This window comes from Papio anubis, chromosome 18, assembly GCF_008728515.1.
Source record: "Papio anubis isolate 15944 chromosome 18, Panubis1.0, whole genome shotgun sequence".
In the NCBI taxonomy this organism is placed as follows: domain Eukaryota; kingdom Metazoa; phylum Chordata; class Mammalia; order Primates; family Cercopithecidae; genus Papio; species Papio anubis.
In genome coordinates, this window is record NC_044993.1 from 575,134 (window position 1) to 592,144 (window position 17,011).

Sequence of the window (17,011 nt, forward strand, 5' to 3'; positions counted from 1 at the left end):
TCCGCCCGCCTTAGGGGCCTCCCAAAGTGCTGGTACTATAGACGTGAGCCACAGTGCCCAGCCTCAAAACTGTTTTGTGTTTTTTTTTTTTAAATAGTTATTTCCTGATTTTATTGAAGGGAATGTTGAGGTATCAGAGTAAGAATTCAGATGTCAGGTAGGGCATTGTCCCTGTGCTTGTGATGATTGCTGTCTTTGTTTCCAGCTTTGGAGTAGCCTGAGCATTTGGAGGAGGACAGGTCATCCCCAGCCTCTGTGGGTCGTTGGGGCTGGGGCATTGGTCCCAGGTATGTTTGCAGGTTGGGGTGGAGGATGATAGTGACGTCCATGAGAGGTGTGATGTTGCTTCAGGGGCAGCATCTTATGCCCCAAGGAGATGACCTCTTAGTTTACGTGAACCTCAGAGAGGCTGAATTTGCTCAGCCAGTGGTTTGAACCGGCTGAGCAGTGGTTGAACTAGGGTTGGACCTATATATATTAGTTAAAGAAAACAGCTCACTTCCCTTCACTTACTAATACATTGGTTAATGCCATATCCAAACAGCGTGTTTTACTTTTGTAAACAAGCCACATGGATAAGGGCTTAGCTTTCTGGGAAGAAATCAGCCGTTAACATTTGCCTTCTCTGAGCTGGGCCTGCTGTGGAGAGATGGGGAGTTCAGTTGGTGAGTGCCTGGGCACCCTCACCTAAGGGGCCAGCAGACCTGGATGGTGAGCCTCCAGGTGGGTGGTGCAGGGCAGATGCTGAATGGGTCTGCATGGTAGGTCTGCGGGGGTGGCAGTGTGCCACTGTCCGGGTGGGAGCGTGCCTGCTCCTGTGGTGATGTCCTCTGAGGTCTCTGCTTCTTTCTTTAGGTGGTGGTTCCCTGAGCTTCAGCCCCTCATGCATTTCTCACACTGCAGGGTTACTTGGTTGTGGCATCATAGTTGATCTTTATTTGGTAGAATTCCTCTTTGTTTTACATTTTATTTATTTATAACAGAGACGGGATTTGGCTATGTTACCCAGCCTGGCCTTGAACTCATGGGCCCAAGCCATCCTCCTTCCTGTTTCCCAAAGTGCTGGGATTACAGGCATCGGCCACCACGCCTGGAGTAGGATTTCTAAAAGTTGTCTTGCATGCTGATAGACCCTGAAGGCGCTCATGATAGCTTTTCTTTTCTTGCTTTTGGAGAAGAAACAGTGGGGAAAGTTTGATGATTAGATTTCAGGTGAAATCAAAGTCCAGGGCTGGACTAGCTCCAGGGTAACGCCGATGGTGAACCCTACCCTGCACAACCGCCCCTCCCCAACACCCCCCGTCCCCCACAAAAGTAGACCATTGGCACTTTCTGGAGCCCAAAGAAAATGTTTAGCACTCACTTGCTCTTCCCAGCAAGTCTGTCATGCGCAAGGAGTTGCAGTGAGTGGCAGCCTGTTCAGAGTTATAGTTCAGGGAGGACGCGTTGCTACCGCGGGCTTTGGGCAGGAGCTTGGATCTCGCGGAGACAGTCTTCTGCTCGCTGCATTTCCAGCTGGAAGGGCATACAGAGTGTTGTTTCTTCTGCTTGTAATTTTAAAACTTGCATATCATTTTCTACCTGTTTTGAGTCTTACTAGTATTTTATGCAGGAACAGACAAATTTTAACTACCTTTTTTGTAAAATACCGAAATGAGTTGTTACTTATTTCAGATTTGAACTTTTCATTAACTTTGTCCCAGCCTTGGTGAGTTTCAACATACTACGGAAACTGTGTTCTTGGTCTGCAGAGTCTTTGCCTCCCTGTCCAGCCTGACAGGCCGCTTTGTCTCCGCACACCTCCCCATCGGTGTTGACGCCGGCCCAGCCCAGCAGCTGTGGTTGGCACAGGCTTTGTTGGCACTGTCCTCCAAGACAAGCCTCTGCCCTCCCAGCAGGCCTGCTCTGCACTCGCGGGCCGTGCTCCACCTTCCTGTGCAGATCTGTTTCTTTTTTTTTTTCTTTCTTTTTTTTCTGAGATGGAGTCTCGCTCTGTCGCCCAGGCTGGAGTGCAGTAGCGTGACCTCGGCTCACTACAAACTCCACTTCCCAGGTTCACGCCATTCTCCTGCCTCAGCCTCCCGAGTGGCTGGGACTACAGGCGCCCGCCACCTCGCCCGGCTAGTTTTTTGTATTTTTAGTAGAGACGGGGTTTCACCGTGTTAGCCAGGATGGTCTCGATCTCCTGACCTCATGATCCGCCTGCCTCTGCCTCCTAAGTGCTGGGATTACAGGCGTGAGCACCCGGCCACGGATCTGTTTCTTAATGCGTCTTGGTCATAGGTCATCACTTTTCACCCCTATTTGATTCATCCAGCTTGTGTATCTTTACATGTGAAAAAGGGGTATTCTTGCTCCTAAGAATTGCGTTTGTCTTGCTTGCCAAAACTGGTCGAAAAGGCTTAACAGGTCTGGTGGCCTTCTGGGTGCGGAGGGTATTGTCTAAAGAATTTTCCATGCGTGGCAGGCAGCTGGTGGGTGTGTGTCTGGCATCCTTCCCCGTGGGTGGTGCTGACACTTGGGGTGCAGGGTGGTGCTTGCTGTGGGAATGGGAGCACCCTTTGTATCTCTTGTCTCTTACTGACTGGAAGGCGTCTGATGCCTTGCAGTGCAGGTCCCAATTTGTGTGTGTGTTTTTAAAGTACGGAATGCTTCACAGATTTGCATGTCATCATTGCACAAGGGCTATGCTAATCTTCTCTGTGTTGTTGGAATGTTTAGTACGTGTGCTGGCCAAAGCGAGCATGCTGTGCTTGCCTTGACTGTGAACAAGTTCGATTTGAAATGCTTCATGTTCGAGGCCGGGTGCGGTGGCTTGCACCTGTAATCCCAGCACTTTGGAGGCTAAGGCGTGCAGATCACTTGAGGTAAGGGTGAAACCCTGTCTCTACTGAAAATATAAAAATCAGCTGGGTGTGGTGACACATGCCTGTAATCCAAGCTACTCGGGGGGCTGAGGCAGAAGAATTGCTTGGGCTTGGGAGGCATAGGTCGCACTGAGCCAGGATTGCACCACTGCAGCCCAGTCTGGATGACAGAGCGAGATTCCATCTCAAAAAAATAAGAAGAAAAAAAATGAAATACTTCATTTGAAAAATTTCCTGGCTAGAGGAAAAATCCTTGCTTATGTCTGTAATGAAAGAGGCAGAGCCTGGATGCTGTGGTGAGGTGTTCAGTGATAGTGTCAGGGCCTGTGGGAAGTGGTGGCTGGCTTGTGCTGTAAGGGGCAGGAGCACTGGAAGCTCGCCAGGCCATGATGGGGTTGGAGTGAGAATGGGGCACACACCTTCCTGCCACTGGGGAGCAGGGGAAACAGCAGAACCTTGCTGTGAGTGTCTGGGGTCCAGCAACATTCCTGGTGGGTGATGGGGAGGAAAGGACTAACCGCGTCAGCACCTGGCCTTTGTGGGGTGCAGGCCTCCTCCTTGGAGTTTCAGCTTCATCTGAAAATGAGTCTTCAATGCGTAAAACCATTCCTGAATGATACCGTCCAGCTGGTGGAAACATAGATTTGTTTTGACCTAAAATCTAGAGGTACTGAGAGAGAAACAGAGGCAAACAGCGTGTGGGGGAAGCTGTGCATAGAGGAGTGTTTGTGGGATTGCCTTTACTCAGGGTCCAGTTCAAGCCGAAATGGAGGAAGAGTCTTGATCTCTACAAACAGGTAATTTCTGAGACAGATTCCAAAGCATTTTCTAGGGAAGCTCTACCGCGTCCCTCCATCATATTCAAAACATTATTTCTGATTATGTTTTGAGAGTGTAGAGTTAGAGTGTAGAATATGGAAATGAAATCCTTAGTGAGGAAAGCGTTGACATGACCCGGCATGTTCGCCAAAGCACTGGCACCGGTGCACGCTGCGTCGGCAGCCGGGGTGTCCTCCCTCTGCTGAGCCTCCTCCTGAGCCCTGCGGCCTTTGCCTTGGCCCTCAGTGCACTGCATCTGTGTGCCATATGCTCACTGTGCACAGACCTTCTTTGTGCTGATGAATTCATGTGCATTACTTTTTAAAAAGTTTATTTCTTGGATCTTAGTCACAGCTAACCTTGATTTTGCTTTTTAGGGCAAGGAGTTTTAATTTCTAGATCAGATTTGAGTTTGAACTGAGGTCTGGTGACTTTGGGAAAGGTCTTTGCATGGATGATGGGGGAAGTCGCCTTTTTGGTGAGTGCCGTAGTTGACTGTCACCTTGTCATCACAGAGAGATACCTGCTTGTGGCCATGGTTCAGTTATGCAGGGTATGTTTAATTTTTTAAGAATCAGGTTTGCGGATTTTTTTTTTTTTTTTTAGGCGGAGTCTCGCTCTGTTGCCCATACTGGAGTGCAGTGGTGCGATCTCGGCTCACTGCAAACTCCGCCTTCCAGGTTCACGCCATTCTTCTGCCTTAGCTTCCCGAGTAGCTGGGACTACAGGCGCCGCCACCATGACCGGGTAATTTTTTGTATTTTTAGTAGAGGCAGGATTTCACTGTCTTAGTCAGGATGGTCTCGATCTCCTAACCTCATGATCCGCCTGCCTCGACCTCCCAAAGTGCTGGGATTACAGGCGTGAGCCACTGCGCCTGGCCAGGTTTGCATATTTTTTAATAATTCTTTTTCTGAAGTTTTTTTCCTGACTGCATTTGTTGCTGGGTGATGGAATATATTCTGACACTGGATGTGCAAGATCTTAAAAACATCTATGTAATAGAGTCTGTGTAAGAGAGCCTGTGTTGAGAAGTTCTGTAGCCTCTTCAGAATGAAAATTCATGTAAATATTTTAGAACTTAACTTCAGAGGCTTTTAGCACATGCATAGCGAGGAAACTTTTTTTTTTTTTTTTTTGAGACGGAGTCTCACTCTGTTCCCCGGGCTGGAGTGCAGTGGCACAATCTCGGCTCACTGCAAGCTCCGCCTCCCGGGTTCATGCCATTCTCCTGCCTCAGCCTCCCAAGTAGCCGGGACAACAGGCGCCCGCCACCATGCCTGGCTAATTTTTGTATTTTTAGTAGAGACAGGGTTTCACTGTGTTAGCCAGGATGGTCTTGATTCCTGACCTCGTGATCCACCCGCGTCGGCCTCCCAAAGTGCTGGGATTATAAGTGTGAGCCACTGTGCCTGGCCGCAAGGAAGCTTATTTTTTGTAAACCACAATGCCCACTCTCTTTCTGTTTTGACTGTGACACACACAGCCACACCAGGATTCGTGCACACTCAAGCATTGCCACAGAGCCACAGATGTGCCTGTTGATGCCACATGGATTTATTTTCTGTCCTGGCAGGCTTGGAGGCAGGTGGCCCCCTTTCTGTAGCCCCTTGCTGGGTGGTGCCTGGGTGTCCTCTGGCTTCTCCAGGGCTCTGGCCATGTTGCTGTGAGCTGGATTTTTTGGGGCCCTTAGTTTGTGCTTGATGTTTTCTTTTGCTTTCTTCCTTTCCCTCTTCCCTTCTCCTCCCCCTGCTTTTGAGACAGGGTTTTGCCATGTCATCCAGGCTGGAGTGCAGTGGTACTCACAGCCTGGTGCTCACAGCTCACTGCAGTGTTGACCTCCTGGTCTCAAGCAGTTCTCCCACCTCAGCCTCCTGAGTAGCTGGGACTATAAGTGCATACCACCATGCGCAGCTATATTTTTATTCTGTTTTTATTGTTACAAAGATGAGGTTTCACTATGTTGCTCAGGCTGGTCTGGAACTTCTGACCTCAAGTGATCCTCCCACCTCAGCCTTCCAGAGTTCTGGGATTACAGGGATTACAGGTGTGAGCCACCACACTGGCCCTAGACATTTTCTGCTGGTCTGCTTTTCCTAGTTCCACTGTTATTTATCCCTCCTCCCCAGGGATTACGTACATTTTACATGAATATATTGATAAAATGTTCATTTTTAATCACAGCACACTGAATTCTTTAAGAGGAAGCCTCCTGATGTGAACTGCCATTGTCCCCTTGAAGACTAGAGAAGTAGGAGGAGGCAGGGAGATGGTTGCGGGTGAGCACTGGGTTGGAGGTTCTGTGTTTTAGACCTCAGTCCTGAAAGGCTGTGATTTCCTCTGAGTCTCTGATTCTTTGTCAGATTCCTCATGAGAGCCAGGTCACAGTTCATGGAGTTAAGGTAGTGGGCTGTGGCTCGGCCCCCACACCTGTGAGAGACACAGGCCTCCTGCTATGGGTGTGTGCAATAGAGCTGGAGTCCTTTACTTCTCTGGAGGCTGCCTGTCAGTCTAGGTCAGCTGCACTGTGGGTAGTGTTAGAGTTGAGCTTACAGCTGGCTCTGTTGGTGATCATTGGGAATGAAAACATTCTACAGAGTTCTGAGGTGTGCAGAGCTGTGTTGAGAACCCCTTTGGCGTTGTGTGTGAGTGGTGTAGATGAAGAATAGAACAAGCTTTTCTTTGCTGATTGTATGGTTGTGTTCGCAACCTCGATTGCTGAGGCGCTGTGGTGTTTCAGCTTCATCCTAAACATCACATTGCATTCCTTGTCCCTGGATCACTGTTTGACATGGAGAACTTTGACTAAATGTGTATACAGATAGTCCCTGACGTAACGATGGTTCGACTTAGGATTTTTCACTTTACCCTGGGTTTATTGGGAGGTAACCCCATGGCAAGTCAAGGAACATTTGATTTTATCTCCTTAGAAGTAAAATCATTAATTTAGTGTTGTCTGCTTTTAAATTTTTATATATTCAGAGGTCCTATATATTTGTGCTTAGGATTTAGTTGTCTATACTGGAAACCAGCATTTTCCAAAGAAGTTTTCTGTTTACTGAAAACAGTGGGACGTACTTGAACCTGTGCTGCAGGTAGGAAAGAAGACGCTCACTGGGACTGTGCATGCACGTGCGTTTGAACAGTGTGCCGCATGGAGTGAGTTTCCCGTTGTGATCTCTACCTTCAATATAAATGGAAGAATACAGTTCTTTTTTGTTTGGTTTTGTTTTTCTTAAGAGAAAGGTTAAATTTTTTTGTTTGTTTGATTCAGGGTCTTGCTCTGTCGTTCAGGCTGGAATGCAGTGGTGTGATCATGAACTCCTTGACTCAAGCCGTCTCCCATTTCAGCCTCTCTAGTAGCTGGGATCACAGGGATGCACCCCCGCACCTGGCTGGTTTATTTTAAAATTTTTTATAGAGATGAGATCTCACTATGTTGCCCAGATTGGCCTTGAACTCCTGGGATCAAGCCGTCTTCCCACCTTGGCCTCCTACATGCAGTAACATTTGATGACTTGAGATTTGAATACTTTAGCTTCGAAGGGACTGTGCTTGGTTCTTGGGGACAATGCCTTCCAAACTGTGGATCATGACTCATTATGTCTTATTTTAGAAAATTTTCTTGGATGGACATGGTGGCTCATGCCTGTAATCCCAGCACTTTGGGAGGCCCAGGTGGGTGGATCACCTGAAGTCAGGGGTTCAAGACCAGCCTGGCCAACATAGTGAAACACTGTATCTACTAAAAATACACACACACACAAATTAGCTGGACATGGTAGCACATGCCAGTAGTTCCAGCTACTCGGGAGGGTGAGACAGGAGAACTGCTTGAACCCAGGAGGCGGAGGCTGCAGTGAGCTGAGATCACACCACTGCACTCCAGCTGGGTGACAGAGTGAGACTCTGTCTCCAAAAAAAAAAAAAAAGAAAAAGAAAAAAATATTTCCTATCCCAAGGCCATAAAGATAGCTTCCTATGCCTTCTGCACATTTTGTACTTTTGCCCTTTGCCATTTACACCTTTAATGTATCCTAAATTGATTTTTGTGTATGGTGTGAGATAAGAAGCCGGCTGTTCCTAGTCTTCATGTAGACACCAGTTGTCCCAGCCTCCTGGGCTGCACACGCGGTTCGTGGACCCATCTCCAGTGCCCATGCTGTGTCCGAGCTTGTGTTGCCTTGCTGGCCAGTGGGCTTTCCTTGGGACACTGCCACCTGCCTTTATGGTGGACTCTGCCTGGTGTTGGTTTCTAGAAATATAATGGATTTGTGTATATTCATCTCGTATTTTGTATCCCAGAATTTTTCTACAGATGAGGAAACTAGGAATGATTTTAACCATGGCTGCCCGACTCCACAGCCCCTGGGCCTAGTTTGCATCATGCACTCCCCCGCACTGACCCATAGGAGACTGAACTGGGCACGGCGTCGAGGCGCACTGGAGGGTGGGTTGCTGGGGCTGGGAGTGGCATTAGGAGCAGTGGAGAGGCACGGCGGAGTGGATGCATGGGAGGTGCAGAGGCCAGAGAGAAATGAGAGTGGCCAGGGCAGCACAGCCTCCCTACCGTACAGGAAGAGCCAGAGAGAGCTGGTCTGAGGACAGCGTCTCTAGTCTTGAGTCCACAGCTTTCATAAACCCCCTGGACATCTGGGGAGTGGGCTCTTGGGAGAGGTGTCAGGTTGGAGAGAGCTCTGGAGGACTGTCTCTGGAGGACTGTTTGCTCAGGGGAGATGGTGGCGTGCTGGGGAGTGAGGGGTTGCTCGGTGAGAGAGTGGGAGGCACCGAAGAGCAGACAGGAGAAGAGGTGAATGAGGAGAGAGGAGAGGAAACAGGGGAGTGGAGGAGTCAGTGGGAGGCGGGAGGAACCAGCCTGTTTGCCGCACTGGTTTGGGAACATGAGAGTGAAGAAAATCGATGTTGAGGCAAACAATACAGTCTTTCACTTCTTGGTATTTTTTGGTGGCTTTAAAAAAAATTCTCTGTCACGGGATACATAGCATCGTGCTTGGTTCCTGGATTGAGAGTCCACTGTTGCCCCTCTTCATAAGTGGACATTCCTTTCTTCTCTGTTTTAGGTTAGAAGGTGTGTGCTGCATTTTCAGTGATGGGTCTGTTCTCAAGGAGTCTGGCTCCATTCCTTTCCCTGGTGTGAAAATGGTCGCACACAGGCTGAGGCCGTTCGGGTGTGTGTCGTCGTTTTCTTCTGTGACGTCTCCTTCCTCGTATGTCGCTTTTTAGGAGATTGGGGACAAGTGCTCTAAATTCATCAACTGTGACCATCTTTTGTTTAAAGGAAACTGCTTCGAGTTTCCTAGTGTTCTCTGTTTTTAAAAGATGTGATTGATAAATGTATATTAAATTTTATTCAATTAGCTTAAGAAAGTAGGTAAGTTTATTTAAGAGCAAAACACAAAACATTTAACCTTAAATGACCTCTGACAATTGTCTAGTTATTAATTCCCTCACATTTACCTCAGGTGATTATTCCGGCCACTGCACTCTAGCCTGGGCTACAGAGCCAGACTCCGTCTCAAAAAAAAAAAAAAAAAAAAAAAAAAAAGTAATTTTATTAAAACAGAAATATAGTAAAACTTTTTTGGTTTTTGCAAGTATCCTCCATTGACTTGTCAGTGTTAAGAGTTACTTTTTATTTTGTATCTGAAGGAGCAGCTCAGAGGAATAGTTATTCTGGGAAGAAGAGCTCTGACGGCCGATGCCCCTGCATCTTCCCTTTCTGCCTGCTTCAGTCCTGCTCCTGCGAACAGCCGTCCTGTTTGCTCTGTCCCAACACCCAAGGCAGACGTCGCTTGAGGCTCTTGTATAATTCTTGCTGTTAGAGACAGTGGTCTTTTCTGCTTGAATTTCTTGTTGATGAGTGTCATCTGTCAGGAGAAACTTGGATTATCTTTTTTTTTTTTTTTTTTTTTTTGAGACTGAGTCTCACTCTTGCTCAGGCTGGAGTGCAGTGACACGATCTCGGCTCACTGTAACCTCCACCTCCTGGGTTCCAGCAATTCTCGTGCCTCAGCCTCCCGAGTAGCTGGGACTACAGGAGTGAACTATCATCCCCAGCTCATGCTTGTATTGTTAGTACAGATAGGTTTCACCGAGTTGGCCAGGCCAGTCTTGAACTCCTGACCTCAGGTGATCCACCCGCCTCGGCCTCCTAAAGTGCTGGGATTACAGGCATGAGCCACTGTGCCCAGCTGAATTGTCATGTTTTAATAGAAGAAAATTTTAGTCCACTTTCCCAAATGGGGAATCTTTCCTTTTGCTGGGGGGCCTGCAGTCAGATTGTTGGAAGAATGTGTGACCCTGCAGAACCCTCTGTTCTCAGCAGCATCATGCGTGTCCCGCACAGCTCAGAACCCTCTGCTCTCAGCAGCACCTGCCGGGCTGGTGGGCGCGCTCAGCACAGCTCTGGGACACAACTGGCCGTCCTGGAAACGTGCAGTGATTCAGAGGTGATGGGCAGCACCAGCACGTTGAACTGAATGCGGAAGTTGAAGTGAAAAAGGCTTCCTATTCCTTGAGTGGACAGACCGAAAGCACATGTGTGTGAAGAGCTGGTGACTGTGGGTGTGTCAGTTGGTCTGTTCCTTGAGTGGACAGTCAGTTGGTCTTGGGCTCCCGGCAGGACAGAATGAAAGCACATCTGTGTGTGAATGTGTCCGGAATTGGTTCCTTCCGCTGGGTTCTTGGTCTCGTTGACTTCAAGAATGAAGCCGCGGACCCTCGCGGTGAGTGTTAAAGTTCTTAAAGATGGTGTGTCTGGAGTTTGTTCCTTCAGATGTTCAGATGCGTCTGGAGTTTCTTCCTTCTCGTGGGTTCGTGGTCTCGCTAACTTCAGGAGTGAAGCCGCAGACCTTCACAGTGAGTGTTACAGCTCATAAAGGTAGTGTGGACCCGAAGAGTGAGCAGCAGCAAGATTTATTGTGAAGAGCGAAGGAACAAAGCTTCCACAGTGTGGCTCAAGTGGCCAGCTTTTATTCCCTTATTTGGCCCCGCCCACGTCCTGCTGATTGGTCCGTTCCACAGAGCGCTGATTGGTATGTTTATAAACTTTTAGCTAGATAGAGAGTGCTGGTTGGTGTGTTTACCAACCTTTAGCTAGACAGAAAAGTTCTCCAAGTCCCCCCCGACCCAGAAGCCCAGCTGCCTTCACCTCATGAAGAGCTGGTGGCTGTGGGGGTGTCAGTTGGTCTTGGGCTCCCAGGAGGACAGACCAAAAGCACATGTGTGTGTGAAGAGCTGGTGGCTGTGGGTATATTGGTTGGTCTTGGGTTTCTGGCAGGTGAGTGTTTGCACCTGGGCCTGCACCCTGCTTCACCCAGCCGTCCACATGGGCACTTCAGGTTGTCGCAGGTATTCTTGTGCCTTAGTGCAGTCTCACCAGTTAGAGCATAACTTCCTCAGGGCAAGGCTGCCCCAGACGCCCGGGGTGCTCCCCGCGTCTCCATCCAGTGCTTTCCTGTCTTAGTTATTAGATGCTCATCAAACATGAGGCCACTAGAATCTAGAAGACCTTGGCTAGAGTCCTGAGACCTCCTGTGTGTGGTGTGCCTGTGTGAGTCTGTGCCCACCCCACATGCCACTGTTTAATAAGAGCAGATTTTGGATCCCAGAAGACATCTGTTGTGGAATTTATGGGCACGGACTGTCAGGCCCGCTTTCCTTCTGCTGATGAGAAGCCAGTCGCGTGCTTCTGCAGCCTCACCGGGACTGGTGGGGCTCAGGTGGCCTGGGCAGTGGTGAGACACAGGACTGCGTGGTGTTGCTCCTCCTGGCTGCAGCAGCTTTTCTGGACTATTTTTATGGCTTTCTTTATCAGACTGGGTCTTTCCGACTTAGGTGGAGAAGAAGGGTGTAAGAATTCTCAAGTTAGAGAAGAATTGCTTTATGGTCATTATTTCTACAACTGTATGATTGGGAGTTTGGGTGAGGAAGGGCTAGATCAGTGATTTTTAAAATCGGATTTACTTGGAAAACATTTAAAACATTGCAGCCTTCACCCCCAGACACATAGAATCCATAGTGTCTTGAGGTGAGTATGTGTAGGGCACACCGTGGGTGAGTGGCGTCTTGGAGGCACTGGGGTGCAGCTGCCGTGTGGCCCTTCTCTTGGTCCTGTTTGCATTTGGGGCCTGTTGTTTATTTCTAGTGGGTGGTGCGGGCCAGGCAGGGTAGTTGGGCATCCTCGCTTCTCCGTAGTGACACACTGGGCACATCTTCTCAGAGTAACCAGCTGGGAGCTGGAAACTTCTGTATTTAGAGGCCAGTGTCCTGTCCGTGTCCCCCTCCCCTTCATACTGTGGTCAAACCATCAAATGTTACTAATATCAGATGTTGACGTAGCTGTTTTCTCAGGAGTTCTTGGATTCTGAAGCAGAGAGCAGTCCTCTTCTCTCCACACTGGAACTCTGGGGCTGGAGAAGGGCGCGGCTCAGCCCTCAAGGGCCCGTCGCTCTTCTTCTTACTGCGGAAGGTGGCGGCCCAGCCCCCTGTGTCTGCTCGCTCCTTCTTTCTTACATCCTCGTGACAGTGGCGGCTCCAGCCCCGTCCAAGCCCGTTCCTTCTTTCTTACTCTCGTGAAGGTGATGCCCAGCCTCATGTCCAAGCCTGTTCCTTCTTCTTACATCTCTTTGTATAGGAGTGTGTGGCTCCAGCCCCCAAGGTGTCCAAGCCTTGTTCCTTTCCTCTTTTTCATCTCGTGAAGGGAGTGTGCCCAGCCCCTCATGTCCAAGCCCGTTCCTTCTTTCTTACATCTCGTGAAGGTGATGCCCAGCCCCTCATGGTCCAAGCTTCTGTTCCTTCTTTCTTACCTCTGGACAGGAGGTGTGCCCAGGCCCCCTGTCCAAGCTGTTCCTTCTTTTCTGGAGATCCTGTGGGAAGGTGGGAGGTGTCATGAGGCCCCCAGCCCTGCTTCTGTTCCTCCTTTTCCTCTTTCTTATCTTTGTGATAGGAGAAATGAAATTCCTCTAAGGTCCGCTTCTTGTTCCTTCTTTCTTACATCCTCAGAAGGTGGTGTGTCTAGGCCCCAGGTCCAAGCTTGTTCCTTCTTTTTACTTCCTCAGGAAGGTGGGAGTGCCTTAGCCCCGTCCAAGCCTCTGTTCCTTTTCTTACCTTTCGTGAAGGTAAGGCACCTAGCCCCCGCGTCCAAGCCGTTCCTTCTTTTCTACATCTCGTGAGCAGGAGTGTGCCTAGCCCCAAGTCTGGGCTTCTGTTCCTTCTCTTTGTGATCCTCAGGAGGTGGGAGGCTCCAGCCCCCAAGTGTCCAAGCTGTCTTCTTTCTTGTGACTTCATGGTTCCCTTTCAGAGAGGCCTTTTAGTGTTGCTGGAGCTGGGACTGGTGGCCAACGCCGTGTTTCTGTTCTGAATGGTATGTTTGAAAACCTGTCGGTGGTAGCGAAGTGGAAAGAAAAAGGAGTCTGAACTTGGCATACTGTTGGGTTCCTGTGCTGTCAGGAAGTGGAAAGTCTGCAGAGGAGAAAATGGACACTTTCTTCTAGAAATGGACTAATTAACTTGTAGGTTAGCAGACTGAAAGAGCCTGGAGCATTCCATATGTTAGGGCCGAAGGATCCAGCCAGTCATGGCCGCTCAGCTGGGCCTTGTCATGAAACTCTCTTGAAGGGGAGGTCTCCTTGCTGTCTTCCTTTTTCACTTCTAAATTACTCTTGTCCATAAGCTCGATCTTATGGTGAACGTCCATCTGTTCCAAAGAATTAAGCTGAATGGATCAAAAGGGTAGAATGCTCAGAGGCCAAGGGACAGCTGTTTTCTTATGGCAATGCTTCTACATAATGAATTGTGTGTGTCATGTTTTGTGTCACATTATAATGTGTGTCCATATATTTTGTGTGTGCGTGACATAGGGTCTCACTCCGTCACCCACGGCTGGAGTGTGGGGCCGTGATCAACCTCCTTGCCTGGACCCCACAGGCTCAAGTGATCCTCCTGAGTAGCTGAACACACGGCCATGTACCACCATGCCTGATTTTTTTGTTTTTTGTAGGGATGGGGTCCCATCGTGTTGCCCAGGCTGGTCTTGAACTCCTGGGCTCAGACCATACTGTGATAGAGTGTGAATGGGGGTGAGTGTGTGATTGGTGAGGTTTCAGGTATGGTGGTGACATAGTATAAAAATATAAAAACCATACGTGTCACTCTAGAGAATTTGAAGAATATTGAGAAGTATCAGGAAGAAAGTCAAGACCTGAGCTTGGCTTTGAAGAATGAATAGGCGTTTGCCAGGTGGACACAGTGGAAAAGGGCTTTCTAGGAAGACGGAGAGGGACCCTCCTAAACTGGAAGGTGTTTGCTGTTGCTCAGAGGCTGGGGAGGCAGCCAGATGGTGGCACTCAACACAGTTCATGCCACGGACTCTGGGAGGCGGCTGCCACGGCGATGGGTCCTGAGGTCGCAAATAGCGGCTGCCAGCCTGGAGAAACACTGGAGTGTGTCCCATGTAGGGCTGGGAGCTTTTGTCCTGTGAAGCTTTTATTTTCCAGGGGTGCATGTGTGTGTGTGCCTGTGTGTGTCTCTGTGTGTGTGCGTGCGTGTGCGTGATGCGTGTGCGTGATGCGTGTGCGCGTGTGTCTGTGCGTGTGCGTGCGTGTGTGCGCGTGCGTGCATGTGTGTGTGCGCGCGCGTGTGTGTACTGCGTCACGATGTACAACATGAATATATTGCCGGTTAGCCCAGTGACTTCTGCGCACCAGCCTGAGGTGTCAGTAAGAAGTGAATCAGATGTGGCAGATTCTCGCCTTAGCACTGTGGGGAATAAGTTGATGGTGTGTGTGGCTGGAGGTGGAGATAAGTGAGTTGTTACGATGATGTAGGTAAAGAAATACTGAGACTCTTGAACTAGAAATCAGGGCGGTGGCCGTAGGGAGGGGTAACAGTGATGGGCAGGAGCTGGAATGGACAGGATTTGTAAGTGGGCTTTTCATGGGGAGGAGGAGGCAGCTGGTTTCTGACTTGGAGGCTAGTTAGAGAGCGGTGCCCGGCAGCAGGGCGGGGGATACAGGAAGGAGTGGGGTGAGGGCTCTGTATGTGCACAGCCTGTGTGAGGAGAGCTGAGCTCTGTGGGAACATTGTCTCTGATTGACAGCGTCTCTGGTTGGACACTGGTGCAGTGGATTCAGTGGGTTCAGCTCTCATTGGCAGAGCTGGGATTCAGCAGCAGGTTGTTAAAGCCAGAGGCAGGTGAGAGTGCCCAGGCAGTGGCTGAAGACATTGAGGGAGGAGGTGGAGAAAGGAGATCTAGCAAGTGAAACAAAATGGAAACAAAGTTTACAAGAGAAACTGGGAATGGTGGAGCAGAAGCCTGGGAAGAGAGAGTGGTTTGTGGGTTCAGCGCCACTGCCAGACCATGTTAGATGAGTGCCAGTTATGTTCTGTGTTTCTCACAAGAAACATGGAGGTGGCATCTCTTCAGAGCTGTCGTGGGGGTTGAATGAGGCGATGTGTGGAGAGCACAGAGTGGGCGTGCGTGGGTGTGTGATCACCATGGTGTGGCCAGTGGTGGTGATGGGAGGGGCAGCCCCTCAGCAGCTGGCTCTCTCTTCAGCCTGTGCAGCCTGCCAGGACTCTTCCAGACACGGGCCGTGTCGCTGAACAACGCGGAGCTGGTGCAGACATGGGTAAAGATGTTCGTCCAGTCGCACGCACCGGCCAGCTGGCTCGCATTTATCTTCTGTACTTTGCCTTTGCTGCTTGAGAGTTCTGTAAACAATTCTTAATAAACAAAGAGGCAGGTTTTATGTGGAAACTTCTGGGAGAGGAGAGGATTTCACTGAATGCAAACAGGAGGAAGGAGCAGATGTAAACCCTAGGCGTCCGGAAGCAGGGTTGAGTCAGCGGCGCCTTGGTCTTAGGAGGAGGCTGGGATGGATAGGTTGAGCCCGGAGTGGCCATTTCTCTTTCTGCACCTGCACACCCACTTCCAAGGCTTACAGGGGCTTCCTTTGTGATGTAGGAGGAAGCACAGTGGCGAGAGGAGAGCACAGGCAGGGCTGATGAACGTGATGACTCTCAGAAAGAAACTGTGTAAGGTCATATGTAAGGAGCAGACTCCGTTCTGTCTTAAGGAAGAAATAGAATCATTTTGGTGAGGTTTCTTTTGTTACAGTGGCCGGCCATCAGGTTGCATTAATAAAATGGAAAAGTAGTGTTTCAAGATGGTGGACAAGTCTAGCTGGGCAGGGACAGAGCCTGCAGTGTGGAATGCGTGCCAGTCCGCCATTCATCCAAGGGCCATTTGTTGACTTTTGTCCTTACTAAAGGACAGCGCACCTGCTGTGTACTAGAACGTCTGAGCGTGAGAGAGAATCCCACGCTTCGGGGATGTCGCTGTTCTCTGGGGAGCTGCGTGGTCCCTTCCCTCCCCCAACCCCCTTTACATTCTGTTCATTGCATCTCAGACGTTGAGCTGTACAAATCATTGTGGGCTCATATTCTCAATCAAAAGAACACTACACATTCAGGGACAGTGGTGTATTTTAATTTAATTTTATTTTTTTGAGGTGGAGTCTTGCTCTGTTGCCCAGGCTGTAATGCAGTGGCATGATCTTGGCTCACTGCAACCTCTGCCTCCTGGGTTCAAGTGATTCTCCTGCCTCAGCCTCCCGAGTAGCTGGGATTACAGGTGCCTGCCACCACACCTGGCTAATTTTTGTATTTTTAGTGGAGACGGGGTTTCACTATGTTGGCCAGGCTGGTCTCGAACTCCTGACTTTGGGATCCACCCACCTCGGCCTCCCAAAGTGCTGGGATTACAGGCATGAGCCACCATGACCGGCCTATGACAGTGGTGTATTTTTAAAGGGAAGAATGTTGTGTTTGTTATTGAAGAAGTTTATTTATTTATTTATTTATTTAGAGATGGGGTCTTACTCTGTCACCCAGGCTGGAGTGCAGTGGTACAGTCTCTGCTCACTGCAAGCTCCGCCTCCCGGGTTCACACCATTCTCCTGCCTCAGCCTCCCCAGCAACTGGGATTACAGGCGCACACCGCCACGCCTGGCTAAATTTTTTGTATTTTTAGTAGAGATGGGGTTTCACTGTGTTAGCCAGGATGGTCTTGCTCTCCTGACCTTGTGATCCGCCCACTTCGGCTTCCCGAAGTGCTGGGATTACAGTCGTGAGCCACTGTGCCTGGCCAAAGAATTTTATTTTAATTAATTAATCTATTTTTTTGAGATGGAGTCTTGCTCTGCTGCCCAGGCTGTAGTGCAGTGGCACGATCTTGGCTCACTGCAACCTCTGCCTCCTGGGTTCAAGTGATTCTCCCATCTCAGCCTCCCGAGTAGCTGGGA

General features: G+C 49.5%; 1 protein-coding gene and 1 non-coding gene across 9 annotated transcripts in view; one reads left to right on the forward strand and one right to left on the reverse strand.

Annotated features, from left to right (window-relative positions):
* ANKRD11 (ankyrin repeat domain 11) overlaps positions 1-17,011 on the forward strand; it is a 249,941-nt gene that overhangs the window by 48,006 nt on the left and 184,924 nt on the right. The window lies entirely within an intron of this gene.
* Positions 2,638-2,744, reverse strand: LOC116271427. Its single transcript, XR_004179980.1, has one exon. It is a non-coding gene; the product is annotated as a U6 spliceosomal RNA (small nuclear RNA).